The sequence below is a fragment of the Protopterus annectens genome, chromosome 14.part0 (genome assembly GCF_019279795.1).
Source record: "Protopterus annectens isolate FY-2018-M chromosome 14.part0, PAN1.0, whole genome shotgun sequence".
Classification (NCBI taxonomy): domain Eukaryota; kingdom Metazoa; phylum Chordata; order Ceratodontiformes; family Protopteridae; genus Protopterus; species Protopterus annectens.
The window spans coordinates 235,843,582-235,869,885 of NC_056748.1; the positions used below are offsets into that span (position 1 = coordinate 235,843,582).

The 26,304-nt window shown below is 41.9% G+C and overlaps 1 protein-coding gene across 2 annotated transcripts in view; it reads right to left on the bottom strand.

The window, feature by feature from the left end:
- Positions 1–26,304, bottom strand: part of SLK (STE20 like kinase) — a 2,579,008-nt gene that overhangs the window by 1,239,861 nt on the left and 1,312,843 nt on the right. The gene's annotated exons all lie outside the window — the stretch shown is intronic.

Consider the following 26,304-nt stretch of genomic DNA (forward strand, 5'->3'; position numbering starts at 1 on the left):
CTGTTGTTCAGACTGTTTCACACGCCATATCCAGCCCGTATAAACCCAAACAAGGGAAAGTTGATTTCGAATACTAAATAATTAATAACAAAAGTAATGAAAAAGCTTGTAATGATGAATGTCTGATAGAACAGTTTTTAGGAGACAGTTTTGATTTTTTTGATGTAGGAGACAGTTTTGATTTTTTTGATGTAGATGCTGGGATGTTTAATGATAAACACAAAAGTACAGAACTGATATATACTTCTGTGAAGGACTTAATTTATGACTTTGGTAGAAAATTAGTAACATATAAAAATACCAAAATTGATTGTAGTTATCTGTCCAAGTGCCTTAAACTAAAAACTGTACCCAAAGGTTTAAGATTTTTCAAACTACCTCTGGGTATAGTATATGGGCCAGACACTATTAAAGATTTTAATGAATTATTTGATGGCTTTGGATTTGCATTTATTAAAATGTTAATTAAATATCTGGATGAAAAATCAATTAATTTGGCTAATGAGTTAGAAAACATGAATAATATCATTGCAAGCCATAAGGATTTTGAAGGAGCTATACACGAAACAATTTACCGTTGCTGATAATAAAATACATTCTACAGTGGACAGAAAAAATAGGAAAATACTACGGGATACAGAATTATATAAGAATAACAGAGCATACGTTTGGCCATCTAACAAAGCATTTGAAAATAATAAGGCCAATTATTCTATGAGAAAACCATCCAAAGGATCCATTAGAGGAAAATTTTCAGGGGGGGAGATTTTTTTCCCGCACGAAACCCCAACAAACAATGGCAAAGGATATGAATAAAAATGTATGTGAAGAATTACCAATACTATTGTCCTGTGAAGACCCTATCAAATGTATTCAGTCAAACCCGCCTCAGTTGATAGATCACATGGACAGTAGAACCCACATTTTGGATAATAATACCATGTACATTGAAGATATAGTACCTCAAGACACTTGTCCTGATAATCAACGACCCAACATAATTGTACATGATGGATTTAAAGTATTTAATTATACAGAGGTAGAGGTAGATACTGATTTTGTTAAACTTTTGAGTAAGGGAATGAAATTCATCCCCATGAGAGGACTAAACTTAGTTGATAACATCAAGGAAGTCAAGATGTTTTGCAGAAAACTTAATTTTGCATTACAGTTTGATAAAAATGGCTCTAAAGAAGTGAGGAATATTGGTGTAGCAGGCACGGATCTAACAAAGAAAAGTACCTACATACCAGTTGCAAACCCATATATATCGAACTATGAAAAAATGATTTGCAACGACATATATCGAACGCAGAACAACTTAAGGAAAGACAGGAATAATCCATTCAGGGTTAATGACAATCTCCCATCAAAAGAGAGAGAATGTTTGTTGAAGTACATGTGCAATAAAGACATAAGAATTATGAAGCCCGATAAAGGTGGAGGGGCAGTAATTTTTTACACCAATGAGTACAATGAAGGTATTCATAACCTCCTTTATGAGTCAGGCAACTATGAGAACATATCATTAATCAAATTAATATTGGTCACAAGAGAATAGATTTAAGTATAGAATAATACTTGATAGACAACAGAATATCTAATGATGCGTATTCTTTTCTTAAAACAGACCATCCAGTATTGGCGAAAATGGTGGGTATTCCCAAGATACACAAATCTATGGAGAACCCACCTCTTCGACCAACTGTTTCTGGTTCTAGATCAAAAACTTTTAATATAGGGAAATTGATTGATAGATGGTTGAAAAACATATATTATAACATTCCTCACATCATGAAAGACTCTTGGAAATTTTGGGGGGAAATGACTAGGGACAAATGGCACCCAAACGTAATATATCTCACCATAGACGTCAAGGACTTGTTTTCAAGTATCCCAAAAGATGTTGGTCTGGAATTTTTTGCTAGTAGCTTGAGAAAACATTCAGGTCTTTCTTGGGACAAGATAAATCTTATATGCGATATGATGGGTCTGGTTTTGGACCATAATTATTTAGTATTCCAGGGGGAGTACTTTAGGCAAACCAGGGGAGTGGCAATGGGAGCAGCCTGTGCTCCCATTTTCGCAAACTTGGTTATGCTCGAATGGGAGTCAGAATACGTATTTAAAAGTGAATATTTTGCAAATATAGCATTCTATGCCAGATATCTGGATGACATATTTATATTATGGAATGCATCTGTGGACAGATTAAATGAATGTATGAATTTTTTGAATAACACTACTGAATTTTTGGTATTTACACATAATTATAGCCACAGAGAAATCCCCTATTTGGATGTACTACTCAGCCACAATGAAGATGGTTTTATATCAAAAGTGTATAGAAAGCCTACATTCTCGAATGATTACATACACTACACTAGTAACCATCCTCCATATGTTTTTAAAAATGTGGTTAAAGGGCAATGCATCCGAGCGGCCAGGATGTCATCTACCAAGGATATCATGGAGACGGAGCTTAGGGTTATAAAAAGGTTATTTTTAAGTCGCGACTATCCAGATAACATGGTCCAAGATGTGATTAAGAATGTCCAGAGGGAGTGGGGTCATAAGTACTTACCACTATTAGGTCGTTACAGTATGGACAAAAAGATAGAGAAGGAAAAGGAATTCTGTGGACGAGTATGTGTATTGATGTACACACCTCAAACCCACCTCATCAGAGACATTCTTGAAAGACATTGGGAATTAGTAGCATCAATGGATACAGAACAAATATTAGGTAAATTACCTAAATGTGTATATAAGACAGCTCCTAATCTGAAGCAAATGCTCGAGAGAGCCAGCTATATAAAGTTAAAAGGTGATGGATATAATGGAACCACAAAATGTGGAAGATGCAAACAGTGTAGGTATATTAACACAGCCAAGACAATTAGATTAGATGATATCAACAGTACCATTATTAAGTGTAGGACAGGTAATTGCAATACTAAACAGATAGTATATGTAGCAGTATATATAAAATGTAATGCACACTATACTGGAAAAACGGAAAGGCAGCTGAGAAAACGGATGTATGAACACAATTACAAAATACAAAAATGTGATACAAAAAATGCATTGTATAGACACAAGGTAGAGAAAGGGAATGACCACAGTTTTACATTTGCAATTGTAGATCAGATTTTTAACACACCGTATGGAGGGAATTGGAAAATGATGCTGGCACAAAGTGAAAGTATATGGCAGATTTTGACAGACTCCATCAGAAGACCAGGTTTAAATGATTTTATTAGCATCAAACCTTTTTTAGCCCTTTTATAATGTGTTTTCAATGTGCTAATTATGTGCATTACTACATGTATATTGTCACTTGTTATATCATTTATTTATTTTCATGCATTAGGCTTACAGCTCATTATTAGTAGGTGTATATATTCATACTCAAATTTATTTTTATTTAGTGTAGTGCACTTAGACAATAGTAAATAGTATAATAGTATTTTTTTCTAGTATTTTTTTCTACTATTATGCAGTACGCATTAATATTATACTTATAAGCAGCTTTTGCACAAGAATTTTATATTAAGAATTTTACATAAGTAATTATTGTATCAATAACTTTGATACAATAATTTAATATATTATGTATATGTATTAACAATATATGTTTTTATACAGATTGTTCTCTGCTTATACCACTCAAAAGATTTTATGTCAGACAAGTAGCATGTAATGAAACGTATACCTTTAAAGTTTTTGGCGTTTTTTTTAATCAATTTTTAATTAATTATTCAATTTAGATGTGTATAAAAAGGAAGAGGATTATACAGGATTTGTTCTGATGAAGACTGTGATTTACAGTTGAAAGCGCCAAACCATTTATTTATTTGTGTTCGTGTGGAATATAATAAACTAATTCACGCATCCTTGTGTACGAGCAGTTAATCCAACAGTCAGCGTATCCAGTTTTATGTTACCCAGTTGGATTTTATCTACTTCGTATTAACATATGAAACTGGCAATTCAAGGCCCTAACAGCCAAAGTTGCAGAAGTGTATACCTTCTTACCCAATCTATCCAGCGCCCTGGAGTCTCTATCAGAGGGGGTAGGATTTTTTGCAGTAGTAGCTTTAATGCCCTTAGGTCCCTGTGAAATGGTTTCAGGATCTGCAGTAGGATTTTTGAAAAGGAACTTGTAGAGTCAGGAACCCTGTAATATCTGTCAGGTTTTCTGGAAGCAGGAGGTAAAGAGTCAGGGGACATGCTAGATTCCGAAAAGGCATCAACAATATCCAGTACAGGAGGTATAGCTAAAGGCCTGTGCTGGGGCAGGAGTAAGAAATCCCTAAGCCTCTTTTTAGAATCACAGAAATCCTGACTTTCCCAACGAAAAAGCTCCCTGAGAGTAAGCAATGTTTCACCAAAAGAGAAATCCTCTAGGGGGAAGCAGAGGGAATAGAGTCCTCAGCATCAGAATCCTCACAAGTAGAATAGGGTAAATCCTGGTCATCAGAAGAAACAGAAATTTCAGAATCCTGGTCAGAAGTATCATAAGCAAACTTAGTCCTAGGTCTCCTAGAGGGGGAAGGTTGGCTTTCCCTGATTAAAGTAATAAGGTCTTCAGTCATTCTTATCATTTGTTCTTTAGGCATAGAGGCCTGACCATGCGGTCTGGGTATCAGTTTTCTAGGCATGGTTCGAGTTTTAGGTGCTGAAGAAGTAGATGGCAACGGTTTAATATGCAAGTCAGTAGGCCTGAATACACCCTCAGAAGCCAGTGCCTGCACAGCGGCTCTGGACCTATCCAAGGTAGAGACATCCGCAGGTTCGACAGTTGAAGCATCTTGCGGCATACCAGACTCCGAATGGGTCTCAGTAGAGACCTGCGAATCTGAAGTAGTGGGTATCAGGGGCTGCGAAAGTGCCTCACTGAGTACTGGCGAACTGGGCAGCCTGTCTCTTGTCTTTATCTCTGCATTTTTTTTCAGAATGCCGGTAGTCGGATGGCTTACCCAAGACATATCAGGATAATTGAACAGAGCACCAAAAAAATTAGAAGCGCAAATATACCGACAGACGGTTCGTGGTTTAAATAAGGCACAAAAACCGACAGTGAGGTACGTCGTGGTCAGGGCCTAGGCAAGGAATACAGTACAAATGAAAATCTTTATGAGGTATTTGCTTTCGACAATAAATGCAATTATTTACTTTTACTGACATCGGTTTAGAGCAAGAAAAAGTTTCCCCAATGGGGTACTTAGCCTTTAGTTGAAGACATTGGTTCTGAAACTCGAAAACGAAAATTTCAGGAGTCGGCTGACCGGCACTTGCAAACTGCTTCTGCTTCAGGCAAGAAAGACTGATGTAATGACGTTGGCTGCATGTTTTATACCCTTGACAACCTGACGTCATGGAAGAAGAGACAGCAACCAACGTAGGACCCAAGACTTGTTAATCAGGCCGACTGAGGGCTACTGCAAGCAGATAACCCAAATGTAATGACTGCAACAGTGAAACGCGAAGAACATCCAGGACTGCAACAGTGAATACACTTTAACATCTGCATTTATGGTAAGTGTACACAACTGTACTATGTTCTTCGTGTTTCACTGTTGCAGTAATCACATTTGGGTTGATTACCAAAGCTGAAGAAAAGGGTGGAGGCAGTCAAGAAAACTGGGGGTTGGCTAGGATGCCCTGCAAGACTGTGGTGGAAAGCGCCCGCCCTAGATTTGGAGAAGACAGGGAGGTGGTAATGCTTAGTGAAGGTATGAACTGTCAATGTTGCAGTCTCCAGAAAGTCTCTGGTGCGGACCCCTCTGAGGAAAGCTGCAGAGGTGGAGATTGCTCTGGTAGAATGTCTCCTGACCCCCTTATGGGGAGCTTTCCCTTGCTGCTTGTAGAAGCAGCAGATGAAGTGTGCTATCCATTTTGAAATGGTTTGTTTGGATATGGCTTTGCTCTCTGCACCTGCAGCAAAGCTGACAACTGATCAGTCTTTTTAAATTATTTAGTCCTGTCTAGATAGAATCTGAGCTGTCTGTGCACATCTAGAGAGTGCAGTATCCTTTCCCCCTTGTTCTGTGGGTTAGGGAAAAAGGTGGGCAAATGAATGGATTGGTTGAGAGCCACACTGGACACCACTTTTGGCATGAAGGATGGGTTAGTCCTGAGGCAGACCCTGTCAGCATGGAAAATGATGAAGGGATCTACAGCCATTAGTGCTTGTATCTTGGATACTCTTCTTGCTGAAATGATGGCCAAAAGCAAGGCCGTCTTCCATGAGACAAACCTTAACTCTGCTGAAGCTGCTGGCTCAAAGGGGGGCATGGTGAGCTTTTCCAACATAAATATTAGGTCCCATGCCAGGGCAGGTGCTCTACTGGGTGGCCTCAAGTTGTTAGCCCCTCTTAGGAACTGTTTGATGACAGGGTGTGAGAAAAGAGGTGTCTCTGTGCTGAAATGAGCAGAGATAGCTGAGGCATGAATTTTAACAGAAGAAAAGGATAGACCCCTGTGTAGGTCAGCAAGATAATCCAGGATGAGAGGTAGGGAGGGCTGTGCCATGTGCCATCCCGCCTCCCTTAGCCTGGATCCAGGTGCAAGAGCTTTTCCATTTGTCAGCATAAGACTTTCTAGTGCTAGGGCGTCTGGCCTCACATAAAACATCTAGAACCTTTTTGATGAGACTGGCAGCGTGTGCAGTGGTCAGGGAATAAGCCAGGATGCCAGATTGAGGGTCTGCAATTGAGGATGCATGAACTCTCCTTCCCTCTGGGTCAGGAGTGTTGGGATCTGAGGGAGATGTCATGGTGGCAGAGGTAACAGGTTGCACAGCAGTAGGTACCAATGCTGGCGTGGCCAGTCTGGGACAATCAGGATTGTCCTCTGTTTTTCCTCCCTTATTTTGAGCAGTACCCTTGTAATGAGCGGCACTGGGGGAAATGCATACACCAAGAGGTTGACCCACTGGAAGGATAGAGCATCCACTTTCCAGGCCTTGCAGTGAGGCTCCCTGGTGAAGGACTTGCTGAGCTGATGGTTGGAGTGGGAAGCCAGGTCGTCGACCTTCGGGGTGCCCCATTTCTGAGTTACAAGGGTGAAGGTTCTTTGGTCTATCTGCCACTCATGTGGGTCCACAAGATTTCTGCTTAAGTTGTCTGCCAGAGAGTTTAGAGAGCTTGGCAGGAATTGTGCTAACAGGTGTAGTTGCATGGCTGAGGCCATGTGCCAAAGGGTCATGGCAAGCCTGCACAGAGGGTATGAGTGAGTCCTTCACTGCTTGTTGTTATACCACATCACAGTGGTGTTGTCTGTTTTGATCATTAGAGCCCCCGGGGAGAGGAGGGGTCTGAAAACTGTCAGTGCGGGCTGGAAGCTAACAGCTCTTTTTGGTTGATGTGCAGATGTATTTGTTGTGGGCTCCACAGCCCTGTATGCACCTGCCATCCAGGTGTGCACCCCAGGCATAGTCTGATGCGTCTGTGGTGGGGGTCTGGGTGGGATGGGGTTGAGAGAAGGGTAGTCCCTTGTTGTGGTAGCATGCTGCTGCCCACCAAAGAAAATCTTTCCTTAAACAAGGTATCACTGGTATAAGAGTTTCCAGGTCTTGAGAGTGTTGACAACCAAAGGCTTTTTAGGTACCATTGTAGTTTCTTCATATACCGTCTGGCATATGGAATGAGTAGAATGCAAGAAGCCATGAACCCCAGAGCTTGCAGGATTTTCCTTGCGGATAACTTGGGTCTGGTGGCTAGTTGAGAGAAATAGGCCATCAGGTAGGTTTGCTTTTCTGGTGTAAGGAATGCTATCTGGGATGCTGTGTCTAGGCTTGCTCCAAGGAATACAATTTTTTGGGTGGGTACTACTTTGGATTTCTTTTCGTTGATAGTATACCCCAGTGAGGTCAGTAGGTTCTTTACAAAGGCCAGGTGCTTGAGCAGCTTTTTCCTGACCACCTGCCTGAATTAGACAGTCTAAGTATGGGTAAATTTGAATATTTCTTTGCCTGCAAAAAGCAATGGAGGGAGCCAGACATTTTGTGAAAACTCTAAGAGCAGTAGATAAGCCAAAGGGAAGCACAGAGAACTTAAAAGTGCAGTAATCCTGCGATGAAATGTAGATATTTCCTGCATGATTCCCTGATTGGGATGTGTAGGTAGGCCTCTTTTAGGTCTAGGGTGGCTAACCAAGCATCCTTGGACAGCATAGGTAGTAGCTGCTGGAGGGTGAACATTTTGAATTTTGGTATCATCAGAAAGGGGTTTAAAATGGATAGATTGAGGATGGGGCGCCATTGCCCTCTTTTCTGGGTACCAGGAAGAGTCTGGAGTAGAAACCTTGGCCTATCTGTTCTGCAGAAACGTGCTCTATTGCCCTCATTGAGACCAGGGAAAGGACTTGCTTTTTGGCCTCTGCCCACTGGTTTGGGGAAGATCTGGGAACCTTTTTGGGGTTGGTAGTGTGTGGAAATAAAATGTGTATCCCTGGGACACTATGTTGAAGACCCAGCAGTCGTTGGTAATGGTGGCCCAGGTGCTTGCGTAGAAGGAGAGTTTTCCTCCTAGGGGCAAGTGCAGGTGGCCCGAGGGTGTGGGTGGAAGTGGAGAGTCATTATGCGTTCTTACCCATGAGGGGTTGGCTTAGCACTCCCTGGTTTTGAAGAGGAGGAACTCCATTGCTTAGATCTCTGCATTCCCTGGGGCTGCAGTCGGGGGGCCTGCTTCCCTGGGGTCTGGGCTGAGCTGACCTGGAGGGGGCAGGAAAGGACCAGTGCTTGGAGGGGCAATGCCTACTGAACCTGGGTGGCTGGACCTGCAGGAAGTCCTTAACTGTCTGCACAGATTTAGCTTTTTCTTCCATCTTTTTAAGCCCTCCTCTGCCTTGGTGCCAAATAAGTTGTCTTTATACAAGGGTACGTCCAATAATTTGGATTTGACATGGTCTGGCAAGGGTTGTTCCTTAAGCAAAACATGCCTTCTAAGGACAGAACCAGTGACTGCTGCCCTGCAAGATGCTTCTAGGGCGTCAAAACCACATTGTAAGGTGTGCTTAGTTACTTGACTTGCAGAATGCATTAACTCTTGTAACTCTATTTTCTGCACAAGCAGGAAAAGATGTTATTTTTTGTTTGAGGAGTTCTATGGTATCTTGCTGAAATTTTAGCATATGGAACTGACAATTTAGTGTTCTAACAGCAAGAGTAGCAGAGGTATATACTTTTTACCCCATCTGTCTAATGCTCGGGAATCCCTGTCTGAGGGGGTTGGATTCTTAGCAGAAGTTGCTTTAATTCCTTTCGGCCCTTGAGAAATAACCTCAGGATTTGCAGTAAGATTTTTGAAAATAAATTTGTGAGAGTCAGCAACTCTGTAGTACCGGTCAGGTTTCCTGGGAGCAGGAGGGAGGGTGTCAGCAGTCAAACTAGATTTCATGAAATCATCATCCATAACATCCAGGACAGGAGGAATGGGCAGAGGTCTGTGTTGTGGAAGATCTAAGAATTCCCTGAGTCTCTTTTTAGACCGAGGGTAGTACTGACATTCCCACTGGAAATTCTCCCTTAAAGTATGTAGGGTTTCCCCAAAGGAAAAGTCCTCAGGTGGAGAGGCTGAAGGAATGGATTCCTCTGCATCAGGATCCTCATAAGCAGAGAGGGGTTGCATGTTTTCATATTCAGATGCCTCAAAGTCATCGGACTCTTGTTCAGATAAAACTACTGGGGACAAATCTCTTCCTTTTGGAAGGGGTAAGCTTGGCTTCCCCTGGTCAGCATTATAAGGTCTTCCGCCATTTTAAGCATTTGAGACTGAGGCAAGGGAGCAGGTGCCCGAGATTGGGTAGGTTTCTTGGGTGTGGTTCGTACCTTAGAAACTCGGTATTTTTCGACAGAACAGTAGACATGAAAAGAAGTCGGTCTGTGTCGGGAATTGTTAGTGCAATGTACTTCCTCAGAAGCTAGTGCCTGCTCAGCAGCTCCGGACCCATCCAAGGTAGAGACATCCGCAGGATCCTTAGTCAATGAAGAGTCTCATGGCATACCGGACTCCGAAAGTGTCTCGGTAGCGGCCTGCGATTCCACAGAAGCGTGCATCAGGGGCTGCAAAAGCACCTCACTGAGGACCGGAGAATTGATGACTAGCTTAACGGAAGCGTTGTCGGTAGGTTTGGACCTGTGCAGTCTGTCTCTGTCTTTATCCTTACTTTTTTTGGAAGATCTGCTGTCCGATGGCTTACAGAAGCCATATCGGAATTCGAGCTCTGAGTGCGAAAATATCTAGCTACAAGAAGGGCCCGACAATGTACAGTTCTGGAGTTGAACAAAGCACAAAAGTGACAGCGGGGGATGTCGTGGTCTGGGCCTAAGCAAGTGACGCAGTTAGAATGAAAGTCTTGGTGTGGTATTTGCTTTCCACAGATGAGACAATTGTTAACTTTTTCTGATATCGGTTAGAGCAAGAAAACAGAATCCCTAACGGGGTACTTAGCTTTAGAAGACTTCAACTTCAATTCGGAACATGAAAACTCAGGTAGCTGCCAAATGAACTGCTTCTGCTTCGGGCTCCTCGGCAAGAAAGACTGATGTAATGGCATAGGCTGCCTTATTTTATACTACTGACGACCTGACGGCAACAGATGCAGAAACATTAGCCTCTGGTATTCGGGCCGACTGAGGGCTACCCTGGCAGGGATAACCCAAATGTGATGACTGCAAACAGTGAAATACGAAGAACACTGGACAAATAGGTTCATTCCCATTTTAAAAATGGATGAGACTACAGATGTTGTAAATAGTCATAAATCCTATGAAAGGGATGTCATGTTTTTTTCAGTATAACCAGGACATCCCATTTCTAGTTTCTAAACTCAATACGTTTTGGGAAGGAGTCTTTGATGTGGAATTGAAAATGAAACTGGGTTCCAAGCCAAAAATAGCATATGGAAAATGGAGAAACAAAGGAGATTCTAGAAATGGAAAATGAGAGGAAAAAATTAAGCCTATAATTCTAAAATGTATAAATGTGTTGCTTGTAATTTTTGTAAGTTTATCAATGATGGTTCCTATATAGCGATAGCAGGCTTTAATTGAAACTTACAAACATTGTAACACCAGGATAGTCGTATATGTAGCAACATGTGTAGCATGTCCAGGACTTTACGTGGAGAAAACCGCTAGAGACTAAAGGATAGGATCGCTGAACACATTAGGGACATTAGAAATAAAAAATAATTGAGCAGTACTCTGCACATACATAACACTACATGCGATAATTTTATTGATAAAACTATTAATGAGAAAGGAGGTGATCCTAAACTGGAAGTTGAAGTGAAAGAAACAGAATGGCAATTGAGGCTTAATGCTGGATGTGAACCTGGTACAAATGATAACATTTCTATTGCTAGTATTTTTAAACAAAGAGCTAAATATAAATGATTTGAGTTTACATGCTTGTTAAGCCTTGCCTTTCATTAGGATACTTTAAAGACTGATGGTCTATTAGCTTGATTCATGTGCATTTAAGCTATATTAAGAGTAGGAAGTGTGTTTTTATTCATTATATATACACATGTATTTTTAAGATCTTTTGCATTTTTTATATTTATATTTCATATATAATGTTGTTTGTCTTGAGATAATTATACCATGAGCTTCTTTTAGTTAAGCAGTTTTTAATAGCCTTAATTAATCGCTTGAAGGTTTTAATTTAATTAATGATGTCAAGAAGTTATGCAAGTGAATCTTTTGTACAAATAGAGGATGATCTTGTTGTCTTTTATGCCCGTATAACTGAGGGTGAAAGCGCTAAGTCGAGGCATTTACTTATGTAATAAATATTTCTACATTCTGAGTCATGGCATTTATTTTTGTAATAAATACTTCTATGTTCCGTGTAACCGCTCCCATGGGATACATTTTTTATTTCTTTTAATTTTTAATACCTCCACAGAAGGGGATTTGTCATTGGCTATTACTGGAACTGGAAAAAACAAGCAGTTAGTTTCAAGCTGTGAATAACTGAGTGAGGCTTCCCGGAGCGGTGTTGTAGATCAGAGTGTGTAAGTACCTTTAAGAAGCTTTCCAGTGAGCAAGCACATATACATAAATAATGAGCACATACAAGCAAGACTGCCATTTTGTAATGAGGTGCAAAGGTGCAAGCATGTATGTATGTGTAGTAGTCAGTGTGTTTATATTTTATGTTGCTGCTATGAATCCTGACATGTTTCTATGTAATAAAATATATAAATGAATAACCAATCCTATTCGTCTTAACTAGCTACACAAGACGAATGACATGGTGTCAGAATGGGATCCAAAGTCAAGACCATGAGGCACTCAGTTGAAGTTGGAGGGATATATAGGAGTGGATCATCCCTCTGATCAAACAACTCGCAAAACAGGTCAGAGACGAATTCCAGGCATTAAAACTTGCTTAAATGATTTTTATTCAAAGAATATAAAACAAAGCACTCAGAATGCTCAAAACAAATTTCTATTTAAACGAAATGTCCAAAACTGAGACATATTGATAAATGTATTTGAAATAGTTACAAAAATGTTTGAAACGATATCTGAATCACATAAAAATGTATAAAACAAGGAAAACTACCATATTTTTTTGCTATGTGATGCTTTATGGCATTAACTAAAGCTATTTGAAATATCAGAAGTGTACAAAGTGTTTGCAGGTTTGTGCAAGTATTACAGTACATTTAGTTCACAAAACAAAGCCATTTCAAAGAATATTCTGCAAAGTACGCCTTTTGAAGAGTTTATTGTGCATTTGAATGCTGTTAAAAGTTGATGGTGTGTGTGCATGTTCGTACATAATTACAAGGCCATACACTTTGCATTGTGTTTAAGCATAATTTCTTGGCAAGCCAGAAGGATTTCACAGACTTGCTCCACTTGTATTTGATAATACTGCAGAAAACTGGACAGTATATGAGCAAGAGTACATTTTCATACAGGCTGCATTTTCTGACAAAGACATACGTACGCACAAAGGCGTTATTTATTCTGATTAATTTAGCTGTTTCAGAAGCCACTGAAAGAGAACAATCATCTGTGTATGCAGGGGTGGGGGGAAAAGCCGCCATATGGTGGTAACAGCTGAAACAAGGGAAGACCCAGAGTGCTTAAAATGTAAATTTAGAGAAACGTGTAACCCCCCCAAACGAATATTATAATGGAAAGGCACATATTTTACAAAAGGGATCAAAAGCGTGGTGAAACCTTTGCAGCATATATAACTGACTTGAGAAATAAGGCTAAAACGTGCAGATTTGGTGATTTAAGGGATGAGTTAATAAAATACAGGCTTGTGTGTGGTATTAAAGATGATACAGTGAGAAAGATTTTACTTTTAGACAGTGATTTAACTTTGAATAAGGCCAGAGAGATTTGTCAAATAAACGAGCTCACTGAAAAGTACACAAACATGCTTACAAATGAAAATAGCTTTAGAAGGAGCTGCAATAAAGCTAATGTTGATAGTATGCAGCACGTGGTCAAAAGATACAGGCCCAAGGGAGGGGCAACTTTAGTGAAACCCAGAGCATTTCTAGCAAATTCCAAGGCATGTTCCGTAAAGCGGACGGACATGCTCAGTGAAGCACAAGGGTGAGTCAGTAAACCGCATGTGCCCTCACCCAACCTCACAGTCTACTGTCATAATTGTGATGGAAATCAGGAGTCTAAAAGAGAAAAGTGCTTAGCTTTTGGTCAGTAATGTCACAGATATAAAAAGTGGAATCATTTTCAAAGTTTTTGTAAAACAAAAGCGATCCATTCTTTTATTAAAGGAGAACATTCCAAGAGACAAGTTGATCAATTAGAAAGTTGTGGCCCTACTTTTTATGTTAATGGTGTGTCTATGCTAGATGAAACAGTCAGTGCAGTAGATATGTGGGCAAAGAATGAAGTGTTTTCTACTGTTTGGATTAAATGGGAGACCCATAGAGTTCAAAACTGATACTGGTTCAAAGTGCAATGTTATATCAGCAGAAACGTTTGCTAGAGTAAAAGCTGGAGGAAAGCTTGACTTGGCAAAGTGTGCAAAGCTTGTTTGTTATGGTGGTGAAGAAATTTAAACCGAAAGCTCAGTAGTGCTTTCATGTTACTCTGCTGGGAACAGCTACGACTTGCAATTTTACGTAGTCAAAAGGCACGTACAGTCATTATTAAGCTTCAGTGACAGTTTGTAAATGGGACAGCTTTAATTTAACAAGGAAGTTCACCATGTAAGCTTGAAAGATAACTGCTCTAATTTTGCCCAGACTATTTATTACCTATGCTAATCTTTTCGAAGACAAACTAGACAAAAGTACAGTTGTGTACACTTACTGTACATGTAAATGTTGGAGTGTATTCACTGTTGCAGTCCTAATCAATGGGTTATCTGGCTCCCGGTAGCCCTCGATCGGCCAGAATACCAAAGGTAAGTAAATATGACATTGGCTGTCCATTGTAAAAGACGTCAGGACGTCTGATACAAAAGGAGGCAGCCGACGTCACTTCCTCAGTCTTCCTTGCCATAACAGTCAGAAGCCCCCAGAAAACAAGGCTTAAACCAAAAGCAACTTTGGCAAATACCAAATTTAGCCTGTACCTTAGGAAAAGAGAACAGGAGAGGACCAAAAAGGGGGAAGGAGGGAGGGAAACCAGGACTGCAACAGTGAATACACTCTAACATCTACATTTATGGTAAGTGTACGCAACTGTACTATGCTCATCATGTTTCACTGTTGGAGTCCTAAACAATGGGTTGATTACCAAAACCAAGAGAAAAGGGAAGAGGAGCTAAAAGAATCAAGGATTGGAGAGAATGCCCTGAAGAACAGCAATGGCAAACCCTGCCCTGGCTCTAGAAAACAAAGGCAAATTATAATGCTTTGTGAAAGTGTGAATAGAAGACCATGTGGCAGCCTCCAAAATGTCTTTAGTAGGGACACCCCTTAAAAAGGCTGCAGAAGTGAAAGCTGCTCTTGTGGAGTGGGTCCTAACCCCTTGAGGAGGAACCTTGCCATGGAAGGAATAACAGAAAGTAATACAATGTGCAATCCATTTAGAAATGGCTTGCTTAGAAATAGCTTTGCCCTGAGCTCCGGGGGCAAAACTGACCAATAACTGTGCTGATTTCCGAAGGTCTTTAGCCCTGTCCAGGTAAAACTTGAGCTGTCTATGCACATCAAGAGAATGTTGGATCCTTTCACTTCTGTTTGAAGGATTAGGAAAGAAAGTAGGAAGGTATATGGACTGATTAAGAGTCAGGCTGGAAACCACCTTAGGCATAAAGGAGGGGTTGGTTCTCAGAGAGACCTAATCTGCATGGAAAATAAGAAAAGGCTCCACAGCCATCACAGCTTGCAGCTCCAAAACCCTCCATGCTGAAGTTATAGCCAAGAGGAAGGCAATCTTCCAAGAGAGAAACTTTAAATCTGCAGTGGCAGCAGGCTCAAAAGGAGGAAGAGTGAGTTTCTCTAGAACAAAATTAAGATCCCAGGCTGGAGTAGGTGCCTTTCTGGGAGGTTTTAAGTTGCAAGCACATGAGAAACATTTTCATCAGGGGATGAGAGAAAACGGGTTGCTCAAAAGAACAATGAGCAGAAATGGCTGAAGCATGGATCTTAATAGAAGAAAAAGAAAGACCACCCTGAAGCAAATCAGCCAGGTATTCCAGGATCATTGGAAAGGGTAGGCTGCGAAGAAGATTCCCCTCTAGCCTGCATCCAAAGAGAGAATCTTTCCCATTTGCCAACGTAGGACTTCCTAGTGCTAGGCCTCCTGGCCTCCTAAAGCACATTAACCACCTGTTGAGAAAGGGAAGAAGAAAAGGATTGACTCATACAATGAGCCATGTTGCCAAATGCAGAGACTGAAGATGAGGATGTAGAATGTTTCCCCCTTCCTGAACCAAAAGATCTGGCTTCAGAGGAAGACACCAAGGAGGAAATTGGGAGAGACTGCGAAGCAGTGGATACCAGTGCTGTCTGGGCCAGTCTGGAGCTATGAGAATAGTCCTTGGTCTTTTGTCCCTGATCTTCAATAATACTCTGGGAAGAGGAGGGAAGGCATAAACTGACAACAGCGTCCAAGGGAAGGACAGAGCATCCACTCTCCAGGCTCTGCTGTGATGCTGTCTGGTGCAAAAAAGAGGTAGAAGGTGGTTGTCTGGGGAGGAGAAAAGATCTAACTGAGGAGTGCCCCAACATCGAATGATGCTGTAAAAGACTGCTCTGTTCCATTGCCACTCGTGAGGACCCAGGGTCTGTCTGCTCAACTGGTCTGCCAAAACACTAAACCTCCCTGGAAGAAACTGAGCTAGTAGATGCAGGCCCAAGGATGCTGCTATGGACCAAAGATTCATGCTCTGCCTGCACAGGGGGTAAGAATGAGTCCCTCCCTGCTTGCTGATGTACCACATGACTGTGGTGTTGTCTGTTCTGACAAGCAGAGTTCCTGGAGAAAAAAGATGCTTGAAAGCTAGTAAGGCCTGCTGAACTGCTATCAGCTACTTTAGGTTTATGTGGAGGTGCATCTGCTGGGCATTTCAATGTCCCTGTATGCATCTGCCATCCAGGTGAGCTCCCCACGCGAAGTCCGATGCGTCTGTGGTAAAAACTTGAGTGGCACGGGGTGAGCGAAAAGGCATGCCTTTGTTTTGTAGACAGGCTGTTGCCCACCATAGAAACTCTGTCTGCAGACATGGAAGCAGAGGAATTATCATATCCAGGTCCTGTGTGTGTTGACACCAAAGGTTCTTGAGGTACCATTGCCAATTTCCTCATATGCAGTCTTGCATATGGAATCATGAGAATGCAAGAGGCCATGTATCGCAGAGCTTGCAGGTACTTCCTTGCAGGGAGCTGGGACAGGCTTGCCAAATCCTTGAAGTAAACTGAAAGAGCTGCCTGCTTCTCCTGGGTGAGATATATCATCTGGGCGGCTGTGTTCAGACTCGCTCCCAGGAATGTTATCTACTTGGATGGCACCATTTTTGATTTTTCCTCGTTGAGAGTGTAACCCAGGGAAGAGAGAAGAGTCTTTACGAATTATAGATCCTTTAACAGCTGTTCTTGAGAATTTGCTTGAATTAGACAGTCGTCCAAGTATAGATAAATCTGAATTTCTTCTGCCTGCAAAAAGCAATGACCGGAGCCAGGCACTTTGTGAAAGCTCTGGGAGCAGTAGAGAAGCCAAAGGGCAGCGCGGGGAATTGATAATGTTGCTTGCCTACTCTGAAACGAAGGTATTGATTGCATCTTTCCTGATAGGGATGTGCAGATAAGTTTCTTTGACATTGGCAGCAACTGATGCAGAGTGAGCATTTTGAACTTTGGAATTACCAACAAAGAGTTCAGAAAGGATAGATCTAGGATAGGACACCAGGTGCCTTCTTTTTTTGGCATTAAGAAAAGACTGGAATAGAAACCCTGGCCTACCTGCTGAGCAGGAACTGATTCTATTGCTCCCAGATGTAACAGAGACAAAATTTGCTTTTCTACTTTTGCTCTTTGGTTTAGAGGAGTGTCCGGGAATCCTTTGGGTACTGGAAAGGTGTGGAAAGAAAACCTGTGTCCTAGGGATACAGTTCTGAGTACCCATTTGTAGTCCGTGATGGTGGCCCAGACATTTGCAAAAAAGGCCAACCTTCCCCCTAAAGGACTCTCCGGGCAAGCAAAAAAGTACAGTTGTGTACCTACCATAAATGTAGATGTTCGAGTGTATTCACTGTTGCAGTCATTACTCTTGGGTTATCCTGCTGGCAGGCTACCCGCAGTCGGCCAGAATTCCAAAGTCTAGGTCCGGCATTGGTTGCTGTCGCCTCCTCCCTGACGTCGGTGCGCCAGGGGTATAAAAGATGCAGCCGACGCCATTTTCTTCAGTCTTTCTTGTTGCGCGGTGCCTGAAGCAAAAGCAGTTCGCAAGTGCCGGTCGGCCGACTCCTGAGATTTTTACAGACGAATTTCAGATCCGAAGTCTTCATTAAAGCTAAGTACCCTGTTGGGGAAACTTTTCTTGCTCCAGGCCGATGTCAGAAAAAGTTAACAATTGTATTTCTTGTGGGGAGCAAATACCTCATAAGGATTTTCATTCTTACTGTATTCCTTGCTTAGGCCCTGATCATAACGTTGCTAGCTGTCAGTTTTGTGCTAGATTCAACCAATGCACTATTAAGCGTCTGTTTGATTTTGCCTTTCATTACTTTGGCCGAAAATTCAATTATATAATGCCGTCGGAACAGCCGATGACCGGAGTTTATAAAAAACGCAAGGAAAAAGAGAAGGACAGGCATCAGAGATCCAAAACCGACGATGAGGCTTCCGCTAAGCCAGTCGCCGGTTCTCAGTGAGGCGCTTTTGCAGCCCCTAACGACCGCTACCTCAGAGCCACAGGCCGCTGCTGACTCCCACGTGGAGCCAGCTAGGCCTCTTGGTACTCAAGGTATTGGACACTCGGAAATCATTCCCTCAGATGGGTCTGGAGCCGCTGAGCAGGCATCGGCTTCTGAGGATGTTTTCAGACCTACACAGCTATATGTAAAGCCTACTTCAACTTCTAAAGCAAAGAGTAAAGCAGCTTTAAAGACAGAAGTTGGACAGAGTCGTTGAGAATGTTTAGAGTGAGATGCAGGCTTAGAACTTCCCGCCTTGGAAGTGGAAGCATGCCAATGCTTAGACCTTTGAGGGGTAGCCACCTGCCCCCTAGAAGATTTGTAACCTCTAGTCCTAGAACGGTTCTGTCTGCTGGTATCAGGAAACATCCAACTCTTAGAAGGGTAATTCCTGCTAAAACGAGGAGGTTGAACTTGCAGAAAGTCTTACGTTTGCATAGACTTGGCCTTCTCCTCCATCTTCTTGAGCACTTCCTCTGCTTTGCTGCCAATAAGACTGTCCTTATGCAAAGGTACATCTAAAAGCTTAGCCTTGACAGGCTCTGGAAGGGGCTGTTTCCTGAGCCAAGCGTGCCTTCTAATAACAGATCCAGTAGCTGTAGCCCTGCAGGAGGCTTCTAGAATGTCAAAACCACAATGTACTGAATGTTTATTGACAAGACTGGCAGAATTCAGCAAATCCTGCATAGTCTTACTCTGCCAAGAGAGGCACACTTGCAATCCTAGACTTAAAAGCCTTCAAGGTGTGCTGCTGGTACTTAAGCATATGAAAAAGACAATTAGTAGACCTAATAGCAAGGGTGGCAGTGGTATAAACTTTTTTACCCCACCTATCTGGATTCCCTGTCAGAAGGAACAGAATTTTTGGTAACAGTGGCCTTAACGCCTTCAGGGCCTTGAGAAATAACCTCTGGATCAGCCAACGGATTCCTGAAAAGAAACAAATGAGAATCAGGGACTTTATAATACCTGTCATGTCAGGTTTCTTGTGAGCAGGAGGAACCGAATTTGGAGTCAAGGAATTTTCCAGAAACTCATTATCAACCACTTCCAACACTGGAGGAATAGCCAGAGGCTTATGCTGAGGCAAATCCAAAAACTCCCTAATCCTTTTCTTATATTGGGGATAATCCTAACTTTCTCATTTAAAATGCTCCCTGAGAGTATTCAAAGTATCACCAAAAGAGAAATCCTCTGGAGGAGAAGCAGAAGGAATGGACTCCTCTGCATCTGAATCCTCAAAAGGAGAAAAAACCTGAGAAACTTCCTCTTCATCAGCAGAAATGCTAGAAGTATCAGAACTAGAATAAGACAAAGCCTCAGGAGAGACATCCCTACCATTTTTAGAAGGAGGAGGCTGTGAACCCCTAGTAAGAGTCAAAAGGTTATTAGCCATTTAACCATTTGGGACTAAGGGGAACAAGAGGAAACTGGAGCCTGCTTTTTCACAGGCTTATGACTGGAAGATTTACCTGCAATTCTGAAGGACTTGGGAGGCCTGGCAACCGCCGAAGTCGCAGCAGAGGTCATTGGTATGCGCTTGCTGTCCGAACGAAGAATGGAGGCCTCGGACACCGGAGCCAGCTTAGCGGCTCCGGATCTAGCTAAAGAGGCGGCAGGTGGAAGGTCAGAAGACAAAATGGAAGCTGGAGGCCTGGGAAACTCTGAAATGGTCTCAACCGAGGCCTGCGGTTGAAAATCCACGTGCTGCAGGGGCTGTAAAGGTGCCTCACTGGCTACCGCAGGACTGATGACCAACTTATCATCCAAAGACTTGACCCTCTGAAGTCTGTCACAGTCCTTAACCTTACGCTTCTTAGGGATATCCAAAACCTGAAGACCAGTGGATGCCATACCGACAAACTTAGGCAAAACTCCAAAATGTTTAGCTAAAAGCTTAGCCCGACGACGAATAATATTAAAGGAAGCACAAAGATCACAATTAGGAATGCTGTGGTCAAGGCCTAAACAAATAATACAATAGGAATGAAAATCTCTATAAGGAATCTGCTTTCCTCAGGTAAGCCAATTATTAACCTTTTCTGACATTCGTTAAGGCAAGAAAAGAGGATCCCCAATGGGGTACTTAGCTGCAAGTTGGCTTCAACTTTGTAGTCGAAAACCAAAAAGGTACACTGCCAACCGGCACTCATGCAAAAAAAAGCTTCTGCTTCAGGCTTCGTGGCAAGGAAGACTGAGGAACTGACGTCAGCTGCCTCCTTTTGTATCGGATGTCCTGACATCCTTTACAACTGACAGCCGATGTCATATTTACTTACCTTTGGTATTCTGGCTGATCGAGGGCTACTGGGAGCCGGATAACCCATTGGTTAGGACTGCAACAGTGAAACATGATAAACATCTCCCAGTTCTGTACTCCATGAAGTTAGACCCTGAAATCAGTCCAGTCATCAGACCAGCAAGGAAAGTTCTAGTAGCTACGCAGGGTAGAGTCAAAGCTGAGCTAGACAGAATGGTGCAGCAAGGAACGATTTGTCCAGAAGAACCACCAGCTGGATGGGTATTCCTCCATGGTAGTAACTCATAAGAAAAGCTCAGATATCAGAATATGTACTGATCCTTGAGACTTGAACAAAGCACTAAAACTACCTTATCATCCAATGCATACAGTCAAAGAAGTTACTGCTCTTGTGCCAAATACCACTTTTTTTTCTTCCTTGGATGCAAAAAGCTCATTTTGGCAAATTTTGCTTGACCGAAAATCTTCACTGCTAACCACTTTCAGTACACCTTTTGGCAGGTATAGATTTTTGAGAATGCTATTTGGAATAAATTCTGCCAGTGAAGTCTTTTAGAGTGCAATGGAATAAATATTTTCTGGCTATCCATGTGCTATTATAGTACAGGATATTCTGGTAGGCGTCAATGGTGAAGTTGAACAGGATAGAAACCTCAGGAAAGTTCTAGACCATGCTTGTGAAGTGAATCTTAAGCTGAATCCTCAGAAGTGTAAATTCAGGCTACAAGAAGTTACTTATGTTGGTCATTTGTTTACTAGCTCAGGCTTACGGCCAGACCCTTCCAAGCAAACAGCAATTCTTGAGATGCCAGCTCCAGACAATGTTCAAGCCCTACAACATTTTCTTAGCACGGTTAACTACCTAGGCAAGTTCATTCCAGATTTGAGCCAACTTTCAGTACAGCTAAGAGAGTTGACATGCAAAGGTGTAACCTGGTCCTGGTCAGAGCATCACCAAAGAGTGTTTGATGTCCAAAAACGGAGATTTGCCAGCCACCTACTTTTGTATTTTTACTTTTACAAACCAGTAACTCTTTCTTGTAATGCTTCTAAATTTGGTCTTGGTACAGTCATTCTTCAAGAGGGAAGACCAGAAGTCTATGCATTGAAAGCTCTAACTCAAACTGAGACACAGTATGCCCAGATACAAAATAAACTCTTGGCAATTGCATTTGCATGTTCAAAGTTCCATGACTACATTTATGGCGGACCTATTCAAATTCAGACTGACCACCAACCTCCATCACTATTTTGAGAAAGCCTATGCACACAGCTCCTGCAAGACTGCAACGCATGAAGTTGAAATTGCAAAAGTATAACTTCAATCTTGTTTACACAAAAGACAAACTTCTTCATCTTGCTGATGCTTTATCCAGATCACCCAGAACAACCATAGAACAGCAAGAAAATGAGAAACCTGATTTTTAAGTCATGGAAGTGAGAAATTTTTCTTCCATGTCTTGATTAGCTCAGAACTTGTACAGCTTCAGATCCAATTCTCCAGAAGCTCAAACACCATCAGTCGAGGATGGCCATCCAAGCGATCTTGTTTACCACGAAGTGCAACCATATTTTCCCTATGGAAATGGGATTTTGTCTGACAATGGTATCATGAAAGGTCCAAAAGTGACTGCCCCAAAATCCCTGCAACAAGTGTACATTAACATCATGCATTGTGGCCACCCAGGAACCGATTCTACCAAAAGAACGGTGAGAGGACTAGTATTTTGGCCTTCTATGTCAAGAGATATTGAGAGAGTACCTTCATCTTGTTCTGTTTGTAACAGTATTAAACCGTATCAACAGAAAGAACCACTTCAACTAAACTAGATTCCTGAACTACCTTGGTCGACAGTAGCTACAGAGAGTTTCAAATGGAATGGTCAACATTACTTGATATTAGTAGATTTTTATTCAAATTGGTTTGAGATTGACCTACTTCCTAATCTCACATCCAGTACCGTCATTACTAAGCTGAAAAGATATTTTTCTGTCCATGGTAGTCTGCAACCATGTTACCATGGTAACAGGCACAGTTATTTCTGACAATGGTGTAGTTTACAAGCCAGCAGGTCAAGCGATTTGCTGAATAGTGGAAGTTTATGTTACGAGTAGTCTTGAGTACCCACAGTCAAATGGCTTGGCAGAACATGCAGTTCAAAGTGTAAAACAGTTGTTAGAAAACTTGAAACAAGACAATACTGATATTTTTCTAAATCTCCTGAATCTCAGAAACGTTTCTTGCAATAATCATCTTTGTTCACCTGCCTAGAGACTTGTGTTGAGACCAACCAAAACCACATTACCAGTCAGTAGCAATTTGTTGGTTCCGTGTGCTAAAAACAACAAAGCAGCGAAAGCTCAACTCATGAGAAAGCATTTGTCCCAGAAGTCCTATTATGATTAGACCAGCAAACTGCTTAAGCCATTACAAGAAGGGAAGATGATGAGGATGCAGACAGCAAAAGGTTTTGATCAGATTGGAGTCGTGAAAAGTTTATGTCCAGAGCCGAGATCGTACATTGTGGAATCCCAAGGAATATAATTTTGATGGAATCGGAAACATTTAGTACCGGTGTCCGAGCCAGTATTGCACCATCTTGCCTGGGATAAAGACTCTAGTTCTCAGAATGACTTATCAAATGTTCCAGTTCCAGAGGACATTCCAGCAAATATCCTTGTTCCTGAGAATATCCCAGAGAGTCCTAAAGCTGATCATTCACCAATGACCGCCCCTGTTGCTAAACCCAGTCCTACCTGCGACATTACAAGATTAGGTCACATTTCCAAACCTTGTTCCAGATGCACAACAACTTGGAAATTAATATTGTTTATTCATTAGTCTGTATAATTTGCATGCCTACTCAAATGTCCTTATTATTGTAAGACAGCTCAGTAAAGAGGGAGGACATACATCAGAATGTGGATGTACCTTTAAGAAGCTTACCAGTGAGCTAGCACGTGTATATAAATACTAAGCACATGCAAGCAAGAATGCCACTTTGTAGTGAGCTGCAGAGATGTAAGGATCCATGTATGTGCAGTAGTCAGTTTGTTTATATTTTATGTTGCTTCTATGAACCCTGATGTGTCTGTATGTAATAAAGTATATGAACAAACACCTGAGATTCTTCGTCTTAACTAGCTACACAAGACTAGTGACAGGTGTGAGGTAAGATCCAGCACCGGAACCAAAATCCAAGGGGGTTTCCTGACACAAAGCTTGAGAAGGGTTTGTTTGCAATGTGTAGCTAACACTGGAAAAACAGACTACAAGGACAATACTGGCTTTGCACTTCACTGCTTTCTGTTAGAATCTGGGGATCAGGGACATGGGTGGATAGGCATACAGAAGCAAGGGAGGCCTTTACTGTGATAGAACATCCCAAGGTGACTGTCCCTGACGAGGGATTATGCCAAAGCAGCTGCTGCAACTGGAATTGTAAGGGAAGGCAAAAAGATCACATCAGAAACACCTCAGGAATGGAAAATCTGGTTGAATATTGCTAGATTAAGGAGCCATTCATGAGGTGTGAGAAGGAATCAGCTGAGCTTGTCTGTTAGGCAACTGATATGCATGCTATGAGAAAACTGTGTGGGGTCATCACTCACATTCAAACCTTCTTTACTTCCAAACAAAAGGTAGGATCTTGTTCATTGCTGTTTGTTGCTGTATCAAATGAAAGTTCTGTTGTCCATTTGGCTAGAAATCACACCCAGAAGGCAGTAGTCCAGAGTTCCTGCAATACAAGGACCAACCTTGACTCAAGGAACTTTATGTAAATGTTGGCCTCATTATCTACCCACAGACCTTGGACCATCCTCCAAATGCAATGCACCTCACATACACACACACACACAAGGGGCATATATGGTCACTGCTGTGGATGAAGAAAGGGTCTGCCAAAGTGGGTCATCAGGGAATGTAGCCACCACCGTAAGTGCTTTTTGCATGAGTTGGTTATAACAATGGTCTTGGAGAAAGGATGCAGATGTTGAGATCACTGCATCAAAAGAAGCCATTGCAAAATGCTCATATGAAATGGTGTAAAGTGCACCATAAGAATCAAGTGACACTATCAGCCCCAGTACTCTGAAAACCAAGACTGCAGTAGGGAAGGGGTTGTGTAGTAGGGTTTGTACTACTGTCCTCAAGGTTTGAACTCGTCTGTTGGAAGGGAAACCATGGACAATGTAGTTTACAGATGACATCCTATGAAGTGATCTTCTGAACTGGCTGAAGGTTTGATTTTAGGATGGTTATTGAGAATACCAATAACTGGCACATCCTAAGCAAGTAGTCTCCGATTTCCATGGGAAGCTCCATTACGGGGGCATCTAGGAGCTAGTCATCCAGATATAGAAAGATTTTGTATCCCTGGAGATGTACATGAGCCACTACAATAGCCTTGAATTTTGTGATCACCCTGACGGCTCTGGTAAGACCAGACAGCAAGTCTTGGAATTGATAATGGCTGGCTCCTACCTAGTTGTGAAGGAACCTCCTTGACTCTTTTGCAATTTTGATGTGATCAATCTGAACTGGGGTTTCAGACATATTTAAGAGGATGAGGTCCAGTATGGGCCTGAAGTCTTAAGTTTTTCAGAACCAGAATGAACTCTGAATAAAAGTCTGACCTACTCTGTTCTGGTGAGACCTCTTGGATGGTTCTTTTATTAAGAAAGGTACAGTTGCATACTTACCTGTTATGGTACATGTTCGTACGACCCACTGCCTTAACTGGCATATGGGTAGTAGTGCCCTGCTACCCTATGGCTGGCAGTCTACCAAGGCTTACAGCTCCTCCCCCTGGCAGTCTGTGGGTGTGAAGGACCAATCAACTTAAAGTAAAGGGACTGCCTTTCAGAGACACAGACAGGACCTTTTCAGTTTTCTAGGGTCTAAAAGGAACAGAAGATGAAAATATAAGCTTGTGAACACCTGCTGTTCCAAACCAAAAATCACACATACAACAAAAAAGGCTACTGAGCATAACTCAGCTGCACCTCCAACAACAAACTCTGTACATCCAAAAAAGAGGATGGTATTTGGGTGCTGCCATTAAGGCATTGTGTTCTATGAACATCTACTGTTACAGGTAAGTAAGACATGCACATCTGTACTATGTGCAACAAACACATTGGTTTACTGGTGTATGGGTAGATTCTCAAAGCTTATCCAACCTGGAAGGAAGAACAAGGGTCCAGGGGCTCTTTGAGAACAGTCCTAATGAAGCCTACTCTGGATTTAGAAAAAGGTTTCCAGCTTGTAGTGCTTCATAAACGTATGGATAATGGACCAAGTTGCTACCTCTAGAACACTTCTCCTTTCTAATAAGCCACTGAAGAGGAAAAGGCCCTGGCGGAATGTGCCTTTATCTTGCCTAGATTTGCCTTGCCAAGGTGGGTGTAACAAAACACACCACAGAACAACCACCATGCAACAGTTTGCATAAAGACAGGTTGACCCTTCTTTGCTCCTGTGTTAAAAATAAAAAGCCTTTCAGCCTTCCTGAAGGGTTTCATTCCATCAAGTTAGTACCTGAGCTGCCGATGCACATCCAAGATATAAAGTCTCCTCTTCTCCCTTACTCTTAGGTTCTTGGAAAAACAAAGGGAGATTAATAGACAGAGGGTGAATTCTGAGATCACTTTTGGTAAGGTTTGTCCCACTAT